Below are 18,404 nucleotides of genomic sequence, written 5' to 3' on the forward strand. Positions count from 1 at the left end.
ATGGGCTTTTCCCTTGTGGGTCTGGAAAATGATTCATCCACCAGCCCAGGAATGCAACCCTGGAGGCATCCTTTGCGGTCCTCCCCCAAAACACTCTTCTGGAGCTGGATTTCTGTGTGGAAGGAATGTGGTCTGGAAAAGTCCTCCCCAGTAAATCTTCGAGCAAAGAGGAGTCCCGGTCTCATCCAGATCCTCAAGTCCTGGTCTCATCCAAATCTTCCCTCGGGAGAGGAAACATCCTAAAACCGAAGGTGGGTGCAGCAGATCCGCCCCCAGAGCCAGGACTCGGTTCCTGCTCAGGGTGCGAGTGCCCTGCCCTTTCCTCCTCCCAGGGCTGGTGAGTCTCAGTATCACCCTCCTCCTCCCCCCAGTTTGCAAAGGGAGCGATGCTTCTGGCTCTGGGCGAGACAAAACCCCTGCAAACATGACCAGAAAGCCCACGTGTGAGCGCACGGCAATGCACGATGACCCTGCCATCTCGTTATCGTCTGTCTCCGAGCAGTTTTGGTACGAAGTGGAATTGCTCCTTGCGTTGTGCGGATGCCTACAGGCAGAGCTGTTGTCCATTCGCTCTGTTGGATAATATGTTTAATCCAAATAAGCCAAGCCCCTGGGTGTAGCACTGTGACTTCTGATGCTTTCCCTTCATGCTAAAAAACGCTAAGATAATAGTGCCCTTTGCAGGATGGGCTCTTTATGCAAGTGCTGCTGTTCGGAAAAGCCAGGAATCATAGTAAGGAGAAACACTAAACTGGCCAAATTCTGTTGGGGAACAGCACAAGGGTGCCCCAAGCATGACTTCTTGCTTGTATTAGAAAAAGTCCTGTCCCACACAGAAATAACACGGGTTTCTGCTCTAGTTGAATATGTCCCTGCTTACTGCAGGGGGGTTGGACTAGATGACCTTTAGAGGTCCCTTCCAACCCAACACATTGATTCTATGATTCTGATTCTGTGATTCTCGTTTGGTGTTCAAACACAGTAACCAGACTGCCCGGGAAAAGGCTCTCGGCTCACGGGAGCTCCTCGCCGGTGTCATTGCTCCAACCCGTTGATGGTGGGCAGTGTCGGTGTTCGCACCAAAAAGGCTCTTGAGAGGAATTGGGTGTATCAGCCTCAGGGTGACATTTTTCCTGAAAATGAGAGGGTTTTGGGGAGCACCACTGTTCCTCACCGGCCTCTCATGCAGAGCTTGATGGCAGCTGGAGGACACCATTGCTTGTTGGCACCCAAGCCAGCACCCATAGCTGGCTTTTTAGGTCTAAATGCAACACGTTAGTGATGTACGGGACAGTGGGTAATACAGGGGGTACAAGACAGCTGGGTTTCAGCTCTGGCTTTGACTTTCTCAAAATCATTTCTGATAAGGCGACTTAGCTCTTTAGACTGTGATGTTGGCTAAAAAAGTGGCTGCATGAATTCTTTAATCATTGAAATATCTGTGATAACAACAACAACAACAACAACAACAAAAAAGTTGTTTCCCTCAAATAGTCCTTCATCTTCCCACCTCAGAGAAGCTCTGTGGGTCCCAGTTGACCCAGCCCGAACCATCCCACCCTCCATGCCACCTCCTACATGTGATCCTTGGGCTGGTCTAGAAGTAGGTGGAGATGACATGCAGAAGGCTGAAGACCACGTGAGGAAGCGCGTACAGCACCCAGCAAAGTGCCTGATCTTCCATCATCAGCTGACCCGAGGTGGTGATGAGTATCGGTGCCCTTCTGCTCTTGGCAGCGGGTCTGACGGGTGGGGGTAATGGACCAAGCGCCCACGTCAGGCACAGACGCTGCTCTGCACCCTTTGGGGACCCTGAAAAACAGGGAGGGGCAGCATTTAGCAGGATGACAACTTCTCAGCCTTTAAAGCGATTGATTTTTCTTGCTCCTTCCTGGTTGGCACAGGCAGGGCTGCATTCCTGCAAACAATAGCTCGCCGCCAGGCCGGCCCCAGCCCTGGCTACCTGCTGTACCCCGAGTAGTCCTGCGGGCACGATCCTGGCTCTGCCTGCAGGTCCCCGGGCTCGGCAGCTTGCGTGATTTGTCCTCACACCCCTTCACCTCCTAAAATTTGAAATTCGTTAGCTCTGTTTAGCAGGTGCGAACAACAGGCATTGGTAAACTCATCTCAGCTACCAGACTACCTGTCTGTCCTGGGGAAATTTTTGCTCTTTTTCAGGCAAAGACCTGGGGAACAAACCCCAAAGTCCCTGAGAAGAATCCAGATCCTCTCCCAGGACACAGTTCCCATCTGACCTGGTTCATGGACGTCCTCCACACTTTCCACACCTGGGCACCACAGCCTGGCAGCTTCTGTGACACGAATTTTGGGGGGAGAGGCTGGTGTGTGGTGGCAGCAGGGCAGGGCTTTAGGATTTCATCCTCCACCCCAGCCCTCAGCAGAGCGACTTTGTGTAGCCAGACGTGCTGCCGGGTCACTGAAACGAGATGGGTTAAAAATTAAGTTTGCAAAGGAGGATGGAGTTATTCTGTGAGCACTCAGGTATGGTCACCAGCCTGAGCAATCAGGTTTCCCACAGTTGTGAAAGCTGCTGGTCTGCCTGAATGCTAAAAATAAATAAATAGCGAGGGTGAGAGCTCCAGCAGCCTTCGTCACTGAAGCCAGCGTGTCCTGCAACTACACCTTTCAGCATCCAGTGACTTTAACTCCCACTAAATCCATTGGGACCAGTTGGTTTCACCGGGTGCTAAAGGAACAGCCTTGTGCCCACAGGAGACAAACCTGGGTCACATCTCCTGTAGAATGGGGGTGAGCTGCTGGGGACCTGAGTTGACTTTCTGGTTCATGCGCGGACGTTCCATGTAATCTTGGCCAAAAAAGCATAAATAACCTCCCTCCGCTTGAGCTCCAGCATCAAAACAGGACATTAATCCCTCATCTCGCTTTGCTCATGGTGTGATTCCCATGAAAGGACAGTCAGTCCCAAGGAGCCTGGACCTCAGGGGGGGTCACCACCTTGGCACGAGTGAGTTACTCCATTGCCCACGGGCTGCTGTGGGACAATCTTTGCCAGGCTCATACACCCATTAACCAGTGCTGGCGCGGCTGAGCCTCCCCTGCCCGCGCAGCCTGTGCTGCCAAATGTCTCCTTTCTGCTGGATTCAGCTGACGCTGGAAATCGCAGAGGCTCTGCTTGATGACCCTGACCAAAGCGTGCTGGAATTCGCTGGGTTTCATAAGGTTTTCATTAGGGCTGAGAGAGAGAGAGAGAGCCCCTGAGGTTTTGTGCAACTCCTAAACTATCCGTAGCGCAGTTTGCAAAACCACCCCGTTTGTGGGGATGTTTGTTTTTACTGATCCCTCTCTGCTTTTTGTCTTCCTCTCCTCATTGTCTTCCTCTTCAAGGTAGACGTGCTGCTCTGCCTAGGGGGAACATCTGCTCCCTACCGTGGCTGAGGGCTGAGGACAGGATGGCAACAGGGTGCTCAGGGGGAGGCTGGCCTTCGTTACCAAGTTGCTGGGATGGTGCTTGGATGACCTGGGTTTGTTTTTGTCTTTTCTTCCCAGTTCCCGCAGTGATACTGGTTGGGAAACCTTATCCATCTCTATCGCTGCTCCCTCCCTCTGGTATCATCCCTATAACGGCAACTGATAACCCCTGCTACCATCTCAAGTCAGACGTGGGACAGGGAAAGATCTCGGTGCAAGGCTCCCACAATGCCTTACCCTGGGACTGAGTCTGTAAGTCATCTACTTTTGCTTTGCAAGGGGCTGAATCAGGATTTAAGATCTCCCGAAGAAGATTGTAATTTAATAACAGTAAGCAGCAGCTGACTGTCTGGATCCTCAGCTCAGAGGGTCGTGGCTTATGTAAAAAATGGGAAAAACACTCAGGAAAGGGAACACAATAGTTTTGTCCTCCAGTAAGTGGTTAGACTTGGCGAAGTCCACCACGTTGCCTTAAAGCTCACCCCATCAGACTCTCCATCTCTTTACCTGAAGGGCCAAGTCCTGCTGAGTCTTCATTGCCACCGAGTACTTCCCTAAGGCTTTTTGGCATTCGGGAAAAGCAGGCTAATTTTCTGGAGTAGTAACAAATCTAAGCTTTTCTAGCACAAACCTCGTTCATCCTAGCAGATAGTGAGCTAATAACCCGAAGAACACCAAGTGCCTGAACTCTGGCATCAGCATTAGGAGTAGGGTTTGACAGTGATGGGTCTGGGGGACTTGGATCCTTCTGGAAGTTTCCTCAGATAAAGCAACGGTCTGAATACATCCGGATCCGAACTGGGGCCCCTCTGCCGCATTCCTCCTCTGGCTGGAAGGCAGCCAGGGCTGCTGTTTGCCTGTGCCACGTCACGGTCCCACCTCGGCTATCCTGTTTTCTCAGTGCACCTGCTAATCCTTGGCGGTGGGGCGGGGGAGCAAACGGAGAGGGTGCCGTGGAACCCACGCCCGCAGTGCACACAGCCGCCCCCGCAGGCTGCCACCTCCCCGGCTCACCCTGCGCCTCGGCCAGTTGCAGATTAACCTCCAAAAGGTGACGGCAACTCTTTTTGCTCCAAGGCAGGAGTCCTTCACCAGCGGGAGGCTGGAAGAAACACCCTCCCTGAGGATTCTCCTCCACCTTTGCCCCAAATTTAATTTTTGAAAAGAAAATACGCTGCAGTATATCACTCTGCAAAGCCTTTGGTAGCAGCCAGAGCGCCTGCAGAAAGACCAAGAGAGGTCTGGCATGGTATGGCCGTTTCCATCAGTGTTGTTATATCCCATCATCGTAGTCAGTGCAGTTATAGTCACTGAGGTATTTCTCCTTGCTAACAGAGACTTAAGAGTGGTATCTCCCACCTTCAAGGACAGGACATAGACATTTTAGGATGTCGAAGAGGGGTTCAACACTGGCCAAAAGCCCTGGCAGACCTTGCTGTGATGCTACAAGGTGTCATCATCTCTGACTCCTCTCTCCTTTTCTTTTGCAGGGGAGTATTTTCCCAAAAGCCTGAGGAAACATCAGCCTCATATCCCCAGTTCACAGCCCAGCATAGCTGGCTCAAAATGGGTTTTGCACTAAGATTGCCAAGCAATAAATTGGAGCAACAGGTACAGGTTTCTTCTGCCTCAATGTTGTAACCCCTGTGCCAGAGGAACTGCTCCTGTCTTAACCTGCTGCAAGCTGTTGGCTCCGGGAAGGCAAACTGCATCTCTAGAGCTCTCGCCAAAACTGTTCCTGCCCCAAATCAGCATTTACCCTTGTGCCCTTGGCTTGCCGAGGCCAATCCTTTCTTCTGAATGGGGAGAAGAGGATTTGGCCCCGTCCTGCCCCTGCCTCCACGGGATCCGCCGTTCGCACAGCTCCGTGCGCAGCGTTGCCCAGGAGCTGCACTGAAAGGGCTGGTTTGCAGGATCGAGGTGTCTCTGTGTGCTGAGAGCCACCGACTGACATGAGCCACCCACCGGAGGAGGATGCAGCGACTCGGGATGGTTGTGTCTCCATCGGTGCAGCACAGCCGTGCACCGTGGCACTGCCGCGCAGGAGCACTCCTCACCCCGGGGCCCCGTCACATTCCCCTGTCCCAAGACATTTCCATTTGCTGCCGTTAACCATTAACCAGCACGCTGCTACCCGTCAGAGGCAGCTCTGTGCTGCCGGCCCAGATGGTGCTCCCAGAGCAATGCCCTACAAAAGCGTTTCCCCACAGAGCCCCGACCTCCACCGGTCCGAGCCCACCAGCGCCACAGAGCAAAGCCATGTTCCCTTCCCCGCATCAGAACTCCCCTTGTGGGCAGCTGGGCCAAATCCTGAGGCTGGTGCTCAGTCCCTCACGGATATCAGTCATCCCGCCTTGCTCACTGGTTAGATGCTGCGGGTGGCTGAGATGTACTGTTATGAGGAAAGGCTGAGGGACCCGGGGCTGTTTAGCCTGGAGAAGGGAAGACTGAGAGGGATCTCATCAATGTTTATCAATATCTAAGGGGCAGCTGTCAAGAGGATGGGGCCAGGCTCTTTTCAGTGGCGCCCGGCGACAGGACAAGAGGTAACCGGCACAAACTGGAACACGGGAAATTCCATCTCAACGTGAGGAAAAACTTTTTTACTTCGAGGGTGGCAGAGCACTGGCACAGGCTGCCCAGAGAGGTGGTGGAGTCTCCTTCTCTGGAGACATTCCAAACCCACCTGGACCTGTTCCTGTGCCACCTGCTCTGTAGGGGGTTGGACTAGATGATCTCCAGAGGTGCCTTCCAACCCCTGCCATTCTGTGATTCTGTGAGATTCTCACGGGGTCTTTTGCTTCAGCAAGTTATAAGCCAAGTGAGGTTCCTGCATGTACTATGGCTGATAAACACACACGTATTGCTTTCTCATCTTTTTCCCCATAGCCAGGAGCACAGCAGATGAGGGAGCAGTGAATTATAGCCCAATCATCTCTATCAGATCCGTAGGGGATCTGCCTGTAAAGGGCACTACCTAGATTTTCATTTGGACATGATGATTTTGAAGGGCAGAGCGATGAGTTTGTAGACCCTGAGCAAAGCTACGTGAGTCATGTGTAGTAAAATGCCACGTGCTTTGGTCATGGGTCAAGAAAAGCTCTCCTGAAACATTCTCAGAAAGACATGCAATGCTTTGCCTGCTACAGGTCAGGACATTTAACCTCACCTAAGCAGTGATGAGTCTTTGCACTGGTGTCTTGAGCAGCTTGTGGGGTTTTTTTGCCTCCTTCCCCTGCTTTTCCAAAGCATGAGGCCCCTGCCCTGTTATCTCATCTGCAGGGCTTGGCCCTTCCCTCTTCCTCCCAGAGCTCCATACCCGAAAGCAGGGTGGAAATACCTTTGCAACGTGTCATTTTGCAAATACGTCCTTGGCAGAGCCTGTTTCCCCGTGCACAATGTTAACCTTGTCCACAGGCATGTGGGGTGGTCAAGGCTGAGGCAGATGTGGGCCATTACGCTGCCAAACTTCAGCAGAGTCTTCCTCCCAGCAGCTTCTGATTTACCCCAGCATTAACCTGTGACAATGTCTTCAGTGTCTTCAGGCTTGCACTGGGACACTGAAAACAGCCTCATCTGCCATTTGTACACATGAAAAAACAACAACCTTTAAATCACAAGGTCTTTAAGCTCTGGGAATTCCAAGTCAAGGCTTTAGGACCAGAGTGTGAGTGCATCAGGTTGTGCGCATGGGAGAAAATAGCTGGAACAGGAACTTCTCAGATCATGTTTCAGTTATGAAAGTCGGGCTATTCTCTTTTCCACCAGTACTGAGTTAAACTGCTCGGAAATAATGTTTTCTGCTCTATAACCCATGGCATGACCAGAATTAGCAGGAAGCAAAAGTGCCTACAGCTCAGCACTAAATGAGCCCATGGTTTATGACAAACATATTCTTTTCCCTCGGCGTTGACTATTCTAAACTGCTTTACATATATTTCTACAGATTTGGGCTCCTTAAAAGCTCACAAGGATTATACACAACTTTCTCACTGTGGTGATGGAAAGGAGTAGGGACAGGCAGCTCAGACATCACCTGTGCACCAGCCTGACGTGCATTACCAAAGTTGTGGGCATAGGAATGACATGCTTCATTCCAGAGATCAAATTCGTGTTGCCGCAGCCATGGAAACGGGTTGGTTTACATCGGCATAGATATATGCTCTGAAAGGACCCAGACACACAGCAGCTATTAATTAAACCCTTGGTGCTGGGGTTAATGACTTCATGTGGCAAAAGGGGAACTGGAGCACGATGGAGTTTGGTGCTGGTCCTCTGAGGTCTCCAGGTGTCCTCGCCCCAGCTTCTATCTAACGCTTCCCACCAGAGCTGCTGGTGTATGACCCTCGCTGCTGGGCCAGCACTGGGCTTGGGGGGTCAATACGCCAGAAATAAAAGCAGGTCCTGCCACAGGTCCCCATCTCCTGTGGGCTGGATGGAGACACAAAGCATGGTGTCTCTGCAACAGAGGAAGACGCTCAGCATGATGGAATGAGAAGAATGAAAAATGAAAGGTGAAGGCTGTTATGGGTTTTATGAACTGTGACCTGCTGACATTAAGAGATAAATTGCTTGCTAGGGGTCAGTTTTGCATCTTCAACCATGAAACTAAGATCTCTGAAGTGTTCCTCTCAGATATGGGCACGCCCAGGCTGAATGAGCAGGTTCAACCCATGCCCTGATTTGCAGCTATCTGTGATTAGTGGTATACCGGGCTGTAGCTAACATCATGAGTTTTTTGGGCACTCTTCCCATTAGATGTCCCTTGGGGTCAATGACTAGGTCTGTGGAGACTGTTGGTTCAAACCTGTTCTGACACCTGGTTTAATTGATGAGCTGATCCATATCTATTTTCAGTTTGTGTGGGTTAATGTAAAGAACCAAGGAAATGGCAAGAGAAGCTTGATGCGTAGGAAGGGAAGGACTTGGACGGTTCGCAGTCCAGAGAGGTCGTGTAGTGTCCATCCTTGGAGATATTCAAAACACAGCTGGATGCAGTCCTGGATCCCCCAAAGGCAGAGGTGACCGGTGACAACAGGGTAAGACGTGTTGCCTCCGCCACTCTCCAGCCAGGGACGTTCCCTTCACCAGCAGCACCATGCAGATGCCAGGCAGGAGCAGCTGGGACTGAGAGGAGATGGTTTGTCTTAGGTCACCCACTGCCAATGGCATCGGGGCAGCTTCCAGAGGGGGTAGCTGCATATTACAGCTGCCCTTTGCATACACTTTTTTCTTAACAAACGTATCCCCAGACACAGCTTTGCGCTGCAGAAGGTGGCTACGGCAAACACTGCCAGCTTCGCTGGGTTTTTCTGGTTTATCATTACCTGTCTCCTGGGAGGGCAGCTCAGTTGCACGCCCCAGTGCTCCATTACGTCCTTGTTTCAGCCAGAAATCCTGACGGCAACCCTCAGCCCGGCTCCCCATCGCCCTGGGCTGCACGGGGAGACCTGGCTCGGCGTCACGGGGAGCACGGGAGCAGGCTGTCTGCCCCAAGCACCGCTCCCCTCAGACCGACTGCGCCAAAATTCGGGACAGCTGGAACCAGCGACTGGAGGTGGGACCCTCGGGCCCAAGCGTGAGCGTGGCACTGAGCAGCACCACACCTCGCTTTGTCCAGTGGAGATAGATAGAGAAAAGTCGGGGGGGAATAAAACCACCCTCCCCTGCCCTTTTAAATCAGGACTGAACAGGTTTCTAATTAAAGCAGTACTTAATCATTATTGCTCGGTGAATGCAGGGCTGGTGGGTATTTGATGCAAACAGCGAGTTGGTTGAAACTCTCTCACACCGGCTCCTTCTTTGTCCCTCCGTGAGCCTGGGAATGGGTGTGATCTCCGAGTAGGAGTGTCTCTGCGGTTAAGTAGAGGATTGAATTACTGAACGCTGCTGTTCCCGGGCTGACAAGGTAGCAGAACAGCAAACAAAAGTGCCTTGAAACCAGCTCACCCAAGAGGAGAGAAAGTGCCGGGTTCGGCGGCGAAGGGAGACCTGCGAGGACACTTCCCAGCAAGGTAAGCAGCTCCCCTGTACCCCGCTGGGTTTTATTTCTAAAGGCCAGAACTCTTTGATGACTTTTGTTCTGTGGGATAGCAAAAAAAAAAAAAACCAACAAAAAAATTAATAGATTTCATGTTTGTTTTTTTTTTAAAATCGCTCACCTGGTGTAAGCCGGGATGTCTTTACTGAAAGCAATGAGCCCATCCCAATTAGCACCATTTGGGTGTTATTAACCCCTCTTGATGAGCACCATTCAGGGTTGGAACCAGCAGCTGTCTCAGCTCCCCGAGAACCCGGCCGGTTCGCGATTCAGTTTGGAGGACACATGCTTTTCGTTTAGCTCTCCGCAGAGACTGGCTTTGATTTCGCACAATGAGCAATTAACGGCACTTTGGTTGGGCCTGGTTTGTTTTACCCTTTGCTGCTGTGGGGATTTGCCTAAAGCTCGCCCGCCTTTACAGTGCTGTTATGGGTCCAGGCAGCGATGAAAAGTCGTTGCAAGTTCTCATCGATAGGTCTGGTTGTCATCTAATCGATCGATCTGCTCATGGATGAACTCCTGGGCTGTTTTGCTCTGTAAGCACAGAGTGTTTTCTCATCCCCTTCGTTTGAGATGCAAATTGCACTGAGATAAAATTGAGTTGTAATGGAGTTGAGCTGCAGGCGTACTTGCCAGTATTTTTCTTAGGCGTGCCTTTTAACAACATAAATATTTAACACAAAGGAGAACTGATATGAATTAGTGCCTGTGGGAGGTTCGCGCTTATTCAAGGCTACCCCGGCACAGATGTAAACAAAGGTTAGAGCAGCTGAAGCAAACTGGCCCCACAAGAGCAGCGCTTGGAGGGTGAATCACCCAGGTGCTCTTTACACACCGCTGCTAAACGGGCAGATTAGAGCCTGCAAAATAGAGATTAGACAACTAGAGAGCATCGGCCTTCCTTTTCGGTGGAGTATTACCATTCCCTGCTGCGTGGGCTCGGATGCCGGGTGGAAGGAAAGGCAAGGATGGGCTTCAGCCAGCGTCATGCAGATCGGGAAAGCCCTGACCTTCTTCCCTCACCTTCCTCCTAGCAGAGCCAGGTGAGCCTCCCCTCCTCCTCCTCCTCCCTGCATGGACAGGCTGACCTTTTCCTCCTCCAGCTCCCTTCCCACCGGCGGACATGTAGGTCTCATGACGTTATTTCCTAGGCAGGACTTTAGAGTCATAGAATTGTCTAGGTTGGAAGGGACCCTTCAGGTCATGGAGTCCAACCATTATGACTTTGTGGCAATGGTTGCCAAGGTCTCCCAGCAGGGAGCAAAGGTTTCGTGCCATGGCCACAAGCGGTGTCACCCTGGTTTCCTGCCTTCCCCTGTGTCCTCGGGCTGTGGTTATGCTGAGACAATAAATCCCTGCTCTTGCATAGCCAAATATGCTGAAGATCCTCATGCTGTCTCCTGATCTTTTCCATGGAGCTGCACAAGTTTTCCTGGACTTTAAAAGTACCTTTCCTGCTCTGGACCCCCCGGGGATGTGTGGGACATGTGACATGGAGGAGATGCACCATGAACTCTGACTTCAGGCTAGATCTGTCATGCAGGCTGCTCCTCCAGCAACACCCACGCTGCTGTCATTCCTCCCCAGGCGAGCAGGAGACCAGCTCAGTCACCTGCCCCATGCTTGGAAGATGCGGGGGCTTTGCTCTGTGCCGGGCACGTCTTACTGGACCAAAAGTCTTCCATCAATTTTAATAGAGCTAAATATATGGTAGCCCACTTGGAAGCAGAACCCTGAAATGCCCTGTGCAGCAAAGGGGGGCTCGGGGCACAGAAAAAGCCTCGGTGATACCTTTGTGCTACCGGCCCAGCTCCATTTTAGCTGCCCCTGAGGAATATACGTGCCACCACCACCCCTCCTCAAGGCTCATCCTTCATCACAGGGAATGGGCTCTTTTGCAGCCTTCTGAAATTTGCTCTGGGACTGACACGAATCCACGGGTCGGGCTCTCTGTGCATGAAACGTCCAACTGCACAAGGAAGGGCTCCAATGTGGACACACCACACCCAAAATGTCTCTGCTGCAGCTCTTTGTTTATTCACACACATTCTGCAACTTCTGTTGGCCCCTCAGAGAAACAGATAGTACAGTCACAAGGAGATACATGCTCCTATGACTCATTAAAACCTCTCTTCTCATGCTCTCCCTTTCCACATAATACAACTCTGGAAATGGGCCTAATTATAATTTATCCTGGACATTTATACATTTCCACCCATTCTGGGTGTAAAAGGAATGCAGGAAAGGGTCAATATTGTCGCTAAGCCTTTGGCCTCCGTCAGTCCAAAAAGTCCTCAGAGATGTAAAGTTAATTTCCAACATCAGATGTTGTGCATTTTCTTCAGTTGTCTTGGATTCCAGGGACCTCTGCTTGAAAAAGGAATCCTACCTCTTGTTGTCTGTCTCTATCTGAGCCTATTCGTGCTTATCTGAGGCTTTGCTGGTTAGAGCAACACTGAAACTTGTTATTACCTTATATCCACGTCAAAGACAGGAGACATAGGGGATGCTAAATTGCATGGTTGACCTCCATCCTGGGCAGTTCCTGTGGAATGAGCTATTCAGAGCCACCGACCTCTCCCACTTAAAAATGTCCTGTTGCCATGCCCGGGGATGAAAGAATAGGTTTCTGGATGGGCCTTTATTTAAAACCATTCTTACAAAAACAGCTGAAAAGGGTAAGAAACAGGCAGCGCTAGAAATTATCTTCTTTTTTTTTGGGTGATGGAGACTATCTAGATACCCACCTTCCTTTTGGGAGGGTGCTAGAGCCTAAATTGTTGTACTTGTTGCTTTCTATGAAATAGCTGTCTGGGTCTGAGCAAATCCCATCCATCCCAGTCTTTCAGACGCCTGAATCCTTTCCCTGTGCTCAGACAAAAGTCCCATTGGCAGCTCCGGGTGCAAAAGGCGGTCCCGGATGAATGACTCTTTCTAAAGCTGTTTGCAGTATTTGCGGGGATGTTTTATTCATTTGGCTTTGCGCAGCTGACGTGCTTCTCTCTCAAAGCTGGCCTTCGTTTCTGCCAAGAGGGGATTGCACGTTCTCCTCGCGTTTGCATGCCGTGGTCCTGCGTGGGCTGGGTTTCAGTTTTTATGCCAGGCGGGTGCCAGACGCACGGCCCCGTGGGCTAGGGCTTTGCTCCGTGCTGTGCCGTGTCAGCGGGGAGCTGTGCTCAGGAGCCCCAGAGCTGGGCAGCACAGGGTTTAGCTCACAAAGTCATGGTGCACCGACACCATCCATCATACAGCACGTGACACCACAGGGGTGAAGTTACACCTCCTCATTGCCCCATGTCCTTCTGCCCTTCATTCCCAGTAATCCACCCCATCTCCATCTGCCTCGTTGTCTCCCCGGATCCCCTTCCTACCACAACAGAGAATAGCCACCGAAAGCCGTCTCAGGAAGGAGACACAACCACGGGTGTCTCTTGAGGGTGGGACGGTGCTCCTCAAGGAGCCATCACTTAAAGTGAAGGGAGGCAGGTGGAGACTGAGCAGCACCCACAAAGTCACAGGAGAACCAAGAGTGACCTCGCAGCCCACCCTGGGTCGGAAGGGCTGGATGAATCGGTGACAAACACACCACGTATGTCGTGCTGAACGCAAGCTAGAGGATAACACTAGTATGGGTGACTGCTACCAAAAAGACGTGTGTTGCTGCTGTTCCCTTGAGAGAAGACCCCATGAAGGTCTAGTTCTGTTTCAAAGACCTTAAAGCTCATATAAGGCAACTCATACCTTGGCTCAGCACCCTGTCCCAGTGGAAGCCTGGGTTGGGTTGGTTGGTACTTACTTGTTTTGACACAATTTAGGTGTCTTTCAGCAGAAGTGTGTCAGCCAACATACACAAAAAGCGAGCTTTCCTTTGCAGCTCGAGAAACAAACGTTCCCCCTGAATAAATCCGTTGCATTTCACTGGCCCAGTGATGGAAATGCGGAGTCCCCTGTGGATCACCATCCTTAGGTCCACGTCGTTTCATTTGGAATCCGAAATGCAAACCTGTTTTTTTCCAGAAGTCTTGGGTTTCTCTTCCCAAGTTTGATGTAGTACAAGTCTGAATTGGAGCAAAACTGGAACGGTCCCTTCCTTTTGATAGCCAATATTAACCTCAATGCTTTCCATTGGGAAGCCAATGCTGTGGGAACTGGTTCTCCAGTGGTCTGAGTGGACCCAGACCCCTGCTCCATCACCACGAGAAAAAGTTGAATTAGCAAGGGCTTACTCAGCTGCACTGGTGAAACAGAGGACCAGGGAAAACATCCTCTTTATCTTATACATGTGTGCATATATATGCATGCACACGTTCTTACAATAAATATAAAGCTGTTATATGCAGTAGCAAAAATCATAAATCTTAGACTTGTTTTTTGAGAAGGATGGGCCAGGTGGGCACTTGTGTTTGGGTTTCGCTGTGGTTTATTTGTGGTATTTGCCTTGTTTCATGGCGACGGATCTGGCAAGCAGGGTCTCGGGGCACGGTGGATGAGACTGAGCTCCCACGGTCTGAGAGGTGAAGGGCAGCGTGGCAAGCTGGGCTCTCCACCCGGTGGGTTGCCCCATAGGCCAAGGGGAGAGGAAGTCCTTCCTGACCAAGAGTCACCCATAGACCCATCATCAGGATGAGGGGATCCACCCAGGGAGAGTCCTCCTCAGACTTAACCGCCTAAAACTAAGACGCCTGAGTGAGGGTCGTTGAATCCCAGCCTCTGACCCCCCTCTCCTAGCCTTGCTCCAGGCTCTTTTAACCCTCCATAGGAAGCAGTGGGCTTTCCCCGGTTTCAGGTGGGAAAATGCCTTCTTTCGGGGGTCTCTCCTCAACCTCCAGCTGTCGCATCCTTCCTGTAAGCTTCTGAAGGGCAGGTGCTCCCCAGGGCTCAGACAGCTCTTGTACCCGTGACCAGGCACGCAGGCTCTCCACTCTGATGTCTCAGCTCTGGTTTTACTTACCTGCAGTCATGAAGTTAAATAGTGGTCTGTTAAAATGCTGATGTGGGAGAGGATCGTAACGTTTTTTTCCTGGATCTTTTCCTGGAGGTGGTGAGTAATTACAAGTTAGTTTCTGAGAATGTTTCTAACCTGAACCACTTCACTGGAAATGAGGAAGAGGAATTAAAATGGCTTCAGCTTTGTTTTCCTTCTACGTCCATCTCCTGCCATCACGGTGGCACGCAGCCCTGCCTTCGGACACAGTGCTGGTCCCGAGCCAGCGATCTCTCCCTTTCACCAGGGCAGAAAGAGCTGAAAGAAAGGAGAGATTTGTTCGTAATGAATTGGCAAACTAGATGCTCGCCTTTCCCTTGGGACGGCTCTGTGCCGTTCCTGACTCAATAACCTCCCGACGAGGAGCCGGAGGTGGAATGGATACCTCTGAAGTTGGTGTGCGCCAAGCTGCATTTTATTATTTGAAAATAATGCAGCTGGCACCACCCCAGGGGCAACGCTGCTGCAAGGGTTTTAGCAGCTTCTTGTGCCACTGTTTTTTCTCTCACGGAGCCTATGAGAGAGGTGAGTTTGCGTCAACAGAGCTTGTTATCGGTCACTGGGACTGATCTCAGGGGGAAGTTACTGCAGCTCAGACTCCTCTGCTGCTTCTGAAAGCTGTGAGTCTAATAGGGCTGCCCTCACCCCGCAGAGATGCTACCTGCCTGGGAGAGCCTGCTGCTTTCAAAGACATCCCGGGGAAGAAGGACTTCCCGGGAAAAGAGTCAGTCGGGAGCTGCGTGGGTGCTCTGACCTTCTCTGTAGGACACCCAGGCAAGGACTGCCAGCCTCCGCGTTCAGCCAGCTTTCTCTCCCTTCCCCAGCGCCAGTCACCGCTGAGCACCGGGCTCTGCATCCAGCCTGACGGATGTGGAAACTCAGACTGCACGGCTTGGGCGTCGGGGTTGGCATTCAGGCGTTCCGAATTAATTGTCAGTACATTGTTCTGAGGTTGTTGAGAACTTTGCTGGGACAATACAGCTCGACCGTTCCCAGGAAAAACAGTCAGTTGTGAAAATTTTAGAGGGAGGATTCAGAAATAGCAGCAGTTTGGGGAAAATCTGCTCCTACAAATCAGTTTCCCAAGACCATCTGCTTGAAGATCAGACTGCTGGAAAGCTACCAGCAGTGAGATAAATAGGAAGGACATAGGAGGTCATAAAGAGAGGTGTAGAGAGATGAGCAAGATTTTCTGGATGGAGCGAGGTGTTGAGCTAGAATTTATGGCAGGTGGAAATGAGGCAGCTGTAGGGACTAGTCTAAATCAGAGGAGATAAATCATGAGCTGCCTGCCCTTCTAAATCAGATGTTCTCTGAGGAATTTGAAGAGACAGATGAGGTACAGAATGAGGGCTGTTGCGACTGGGAGGGTGGTTATTTCCCAGTAACCTGGTATTTCCTTGTGCTCCTTCCTTTTTAAGTAAGAAGCAATGGTAGGTTTGGAGAATTAAAGCCCTTCTGCATGTCCCACAAGGGGCTGAAAGGTAAAGGCTCTCAGCACCCATGGGTTTCTCGGAAAGACTCTGTATACGCTACTAAGTCAGAAATGCTAGAAATGGACAGAGGGTGAAGACACAGGTTGCAGGAAGACACACTAAGCTGAAGTTCTCCTCTTGACAATGCCTGGGATGGTGGTTGGAGATGGGGTAAATTTGCAGGATTCAAGGGAGAGACAGCAACGGGGTCCTGGGGAGACTGGTCGGCTTTTGTCAGGCAGGGCAAACTGGTTATTGCTTATGCAGAACCTGAGAAATGACTTGACTAGGTGGAGCCAGGTTTGTGCGTCCTTCAAATTTACTGAACAGGGAATTCAAACCTCCCCTGGGGTATAGACCACGTCCAGTTTGAGAGGCTATCAAGAACATAAAGTCATCTCAATGATTCTCTTCACCCCAGGCCCTTAAGTCTTCACTCACAATGACACTGAACAGACTTCAGCATCTCAGTCCTCAGCATCCCAGCCCTTGCCCCATGAACAAAGAACAGAAATGACCAGCTGCTTGTGATGGCAGGTAGCTGTTTGGACGAGACATGATCTGATGACCCCTGGCAGCCATTCATGGAGAAAGGGAAAACCTGACCATCTGAACCCAGTGAAGTCCCTTCTTAGCTCCAGAGCCATTGACCCTGAGAAAGTGAGCAAGAAGCTTCTGCACAATCTTCGTTCATCTTATCTAATGCCCCATCTCAAGTTTTGATCCATCTCCACTTAAGAGAAGACTAAAAAAGCCCTTCAACTCCTTTCATGATCCACACAGATGATTTGGTAGCATGGATAGGGCATCTTTTCTGACCTATGGAGATGGCTCAGTGCAGCCCTGAAGCAGGAGGATCAATCCCTGTTATTGCCTTAATGCCAAACCGATGGGAAGGCACAGCTTGCCGAAAGCACAGCACCTGAGCAGGGTCTCACGGTCGTGGACCCCCAGGGAGCCAAGCCCAGAGAGCACACCCTGGCCATTTAGCCATCTCATTTCAAAGACATTAAGTAAAGGCGAGCCTGCCAGCTTCCCTAATAAGCCGTTCCAATATTTAATTGCCCACCGTGATCAGAAATAGCATCTTATTTCAAGGCCTGTTTTATGTAATTTTAGCTGCCAGGCAACAGCTCTTTCCAAGAAGGCTGAAGTGCTCTCTGTGGTCAGCCATGCGTGTCTGTGCAGAGCCCTCTCCTCGGCACGCTGGCCTCACCGAGCTCCTGAACCTGAACCTCACGGGACCTAGGGGAGGAGGAGGTGAGCCGAGCTGTACTTCTTCCTCCTTTGCCACTCCCCAAAAGCCCATATCCCATTCCCTACCTCATGACTGCATCCCAGCACATCCTACATGGGTAATGTGATTCAGCTTCTCTGATTGCAACCCTTCCTGTGATCGTGCAAGAGGACGGGAGCTGTCACCAACACACTCATACACATATGGAGATGTATGTCACAGGTGCTCTCACTTATGCAAACTTTGCCTACCTGCCAGAAAATTGGAGGAGGATATTATGTGCCTGAGCGTGTGACATGAGAGAGAAGACAAGCCCCCATCCTGGACCTCTCTACCCGTCGTTTCCATGTGAGATAGCATCATAGAATTATAGAATTGTCTAGGTTGGAAGGGACCTTTCAGAGCATCCAGTCCAACCATCAGCCTAACACTGCCAAAACCACCGCTAAACCATGTCCATCAGCATCGCATCTAATTGCCTTTTAAATACCTCCAGGGATGGCGATTTCACCACTTCCCTGGGCAGCCTGTTCTAATGTTGATAAAAGCCTCTTCTTCTCCTCCTGCAACAGGAAAATAGAAGACAACTTATATTTGTTGAGTGCTGTACTTCTGGGCAGTCACTCGCCAGGGACAGGCATTGTTCAAAGCAGCGGTCCCAGGCCCCAGGGCAACTCAACGCTGAATTTCATTCCTCCGGGCAAAACAAGAGTTAACTGCTGTCCTCTGTGCAAACAGAAAATGGCACCTACTTGGGCCCAGATGCCCGGCTATGATGGAGACAATGAAAGCAATTCAACAACCCTGGTTTACCTCATCTAATGCCAGTCCAAGTATTCCCAATAATTAGGCCTTTCAGCCTGGAAAGGCTGGAGCCACAGCTGCTTCCTATTTTCCCGAAGCTGTACAGAGCATTAGTCATTTCACTGGGTTTTTTTTTTTATTACCGTGACTACAGCCGAGTAAGCGTGCCGCCAAACCCTAGACAAGCCAAATCAGGCTCAATTCAGAACAAACCCCGTGAGTTTGAAATTCTCTCCTATCCCCCTTCTGAGTCCTTATTTTCCCTCCCCACCCAAACAGCCCGAGTCTGCCTGAAGAAACGTCCTGCGAGGTCTGCTTTCTCAACATGTACCAGGTTGACCAAAACGAAGTAGTGATTGCTGGCACTTCCACCCCAACTGTTACTCATTAACCAATCTTGGGAATGACCTTGAC

The 18,404-nt window shown here is 50.9% G+C and overlaps 1 protein-coding gene across 1 annotated transcript in view; it reads left to right on the plus strand.

Moving 5' to 3' along the window:
- Positions 1 to 8,844: 8,844 nt before the first annotated feature.
- Positions 8,845 to 18,404, plus strand: part of VILL (villin like) — a 37,774-nt gene continuing 28,214 nt past the window's right edge. Inside the window, exon 1 of the mRNA XM_063324324.1 lies at positions 8,845 to 9,464. The gene's annotated coding sequence lies outside the window, so the exon portion shown is untranslated. The remainder of the gene's footprint in view (positions 9,465 to 18,404) is intronic.

This window comes from Chroicocephalus ridibundus, chromosome 2 (assembly GCF_963924245.1).
Source record: "Chroicocephalus ridibundus chromosome 2, bChrRid1.1, whole genome shotgun sequence".
Taxonomy (NCBI): domain Eukaryota; kingdom Metazoa; phylum Chordata; class Aves; order Charadriiformes; family Laridae; genus Chroicocephalus; species Chroicocephalus ridibundus.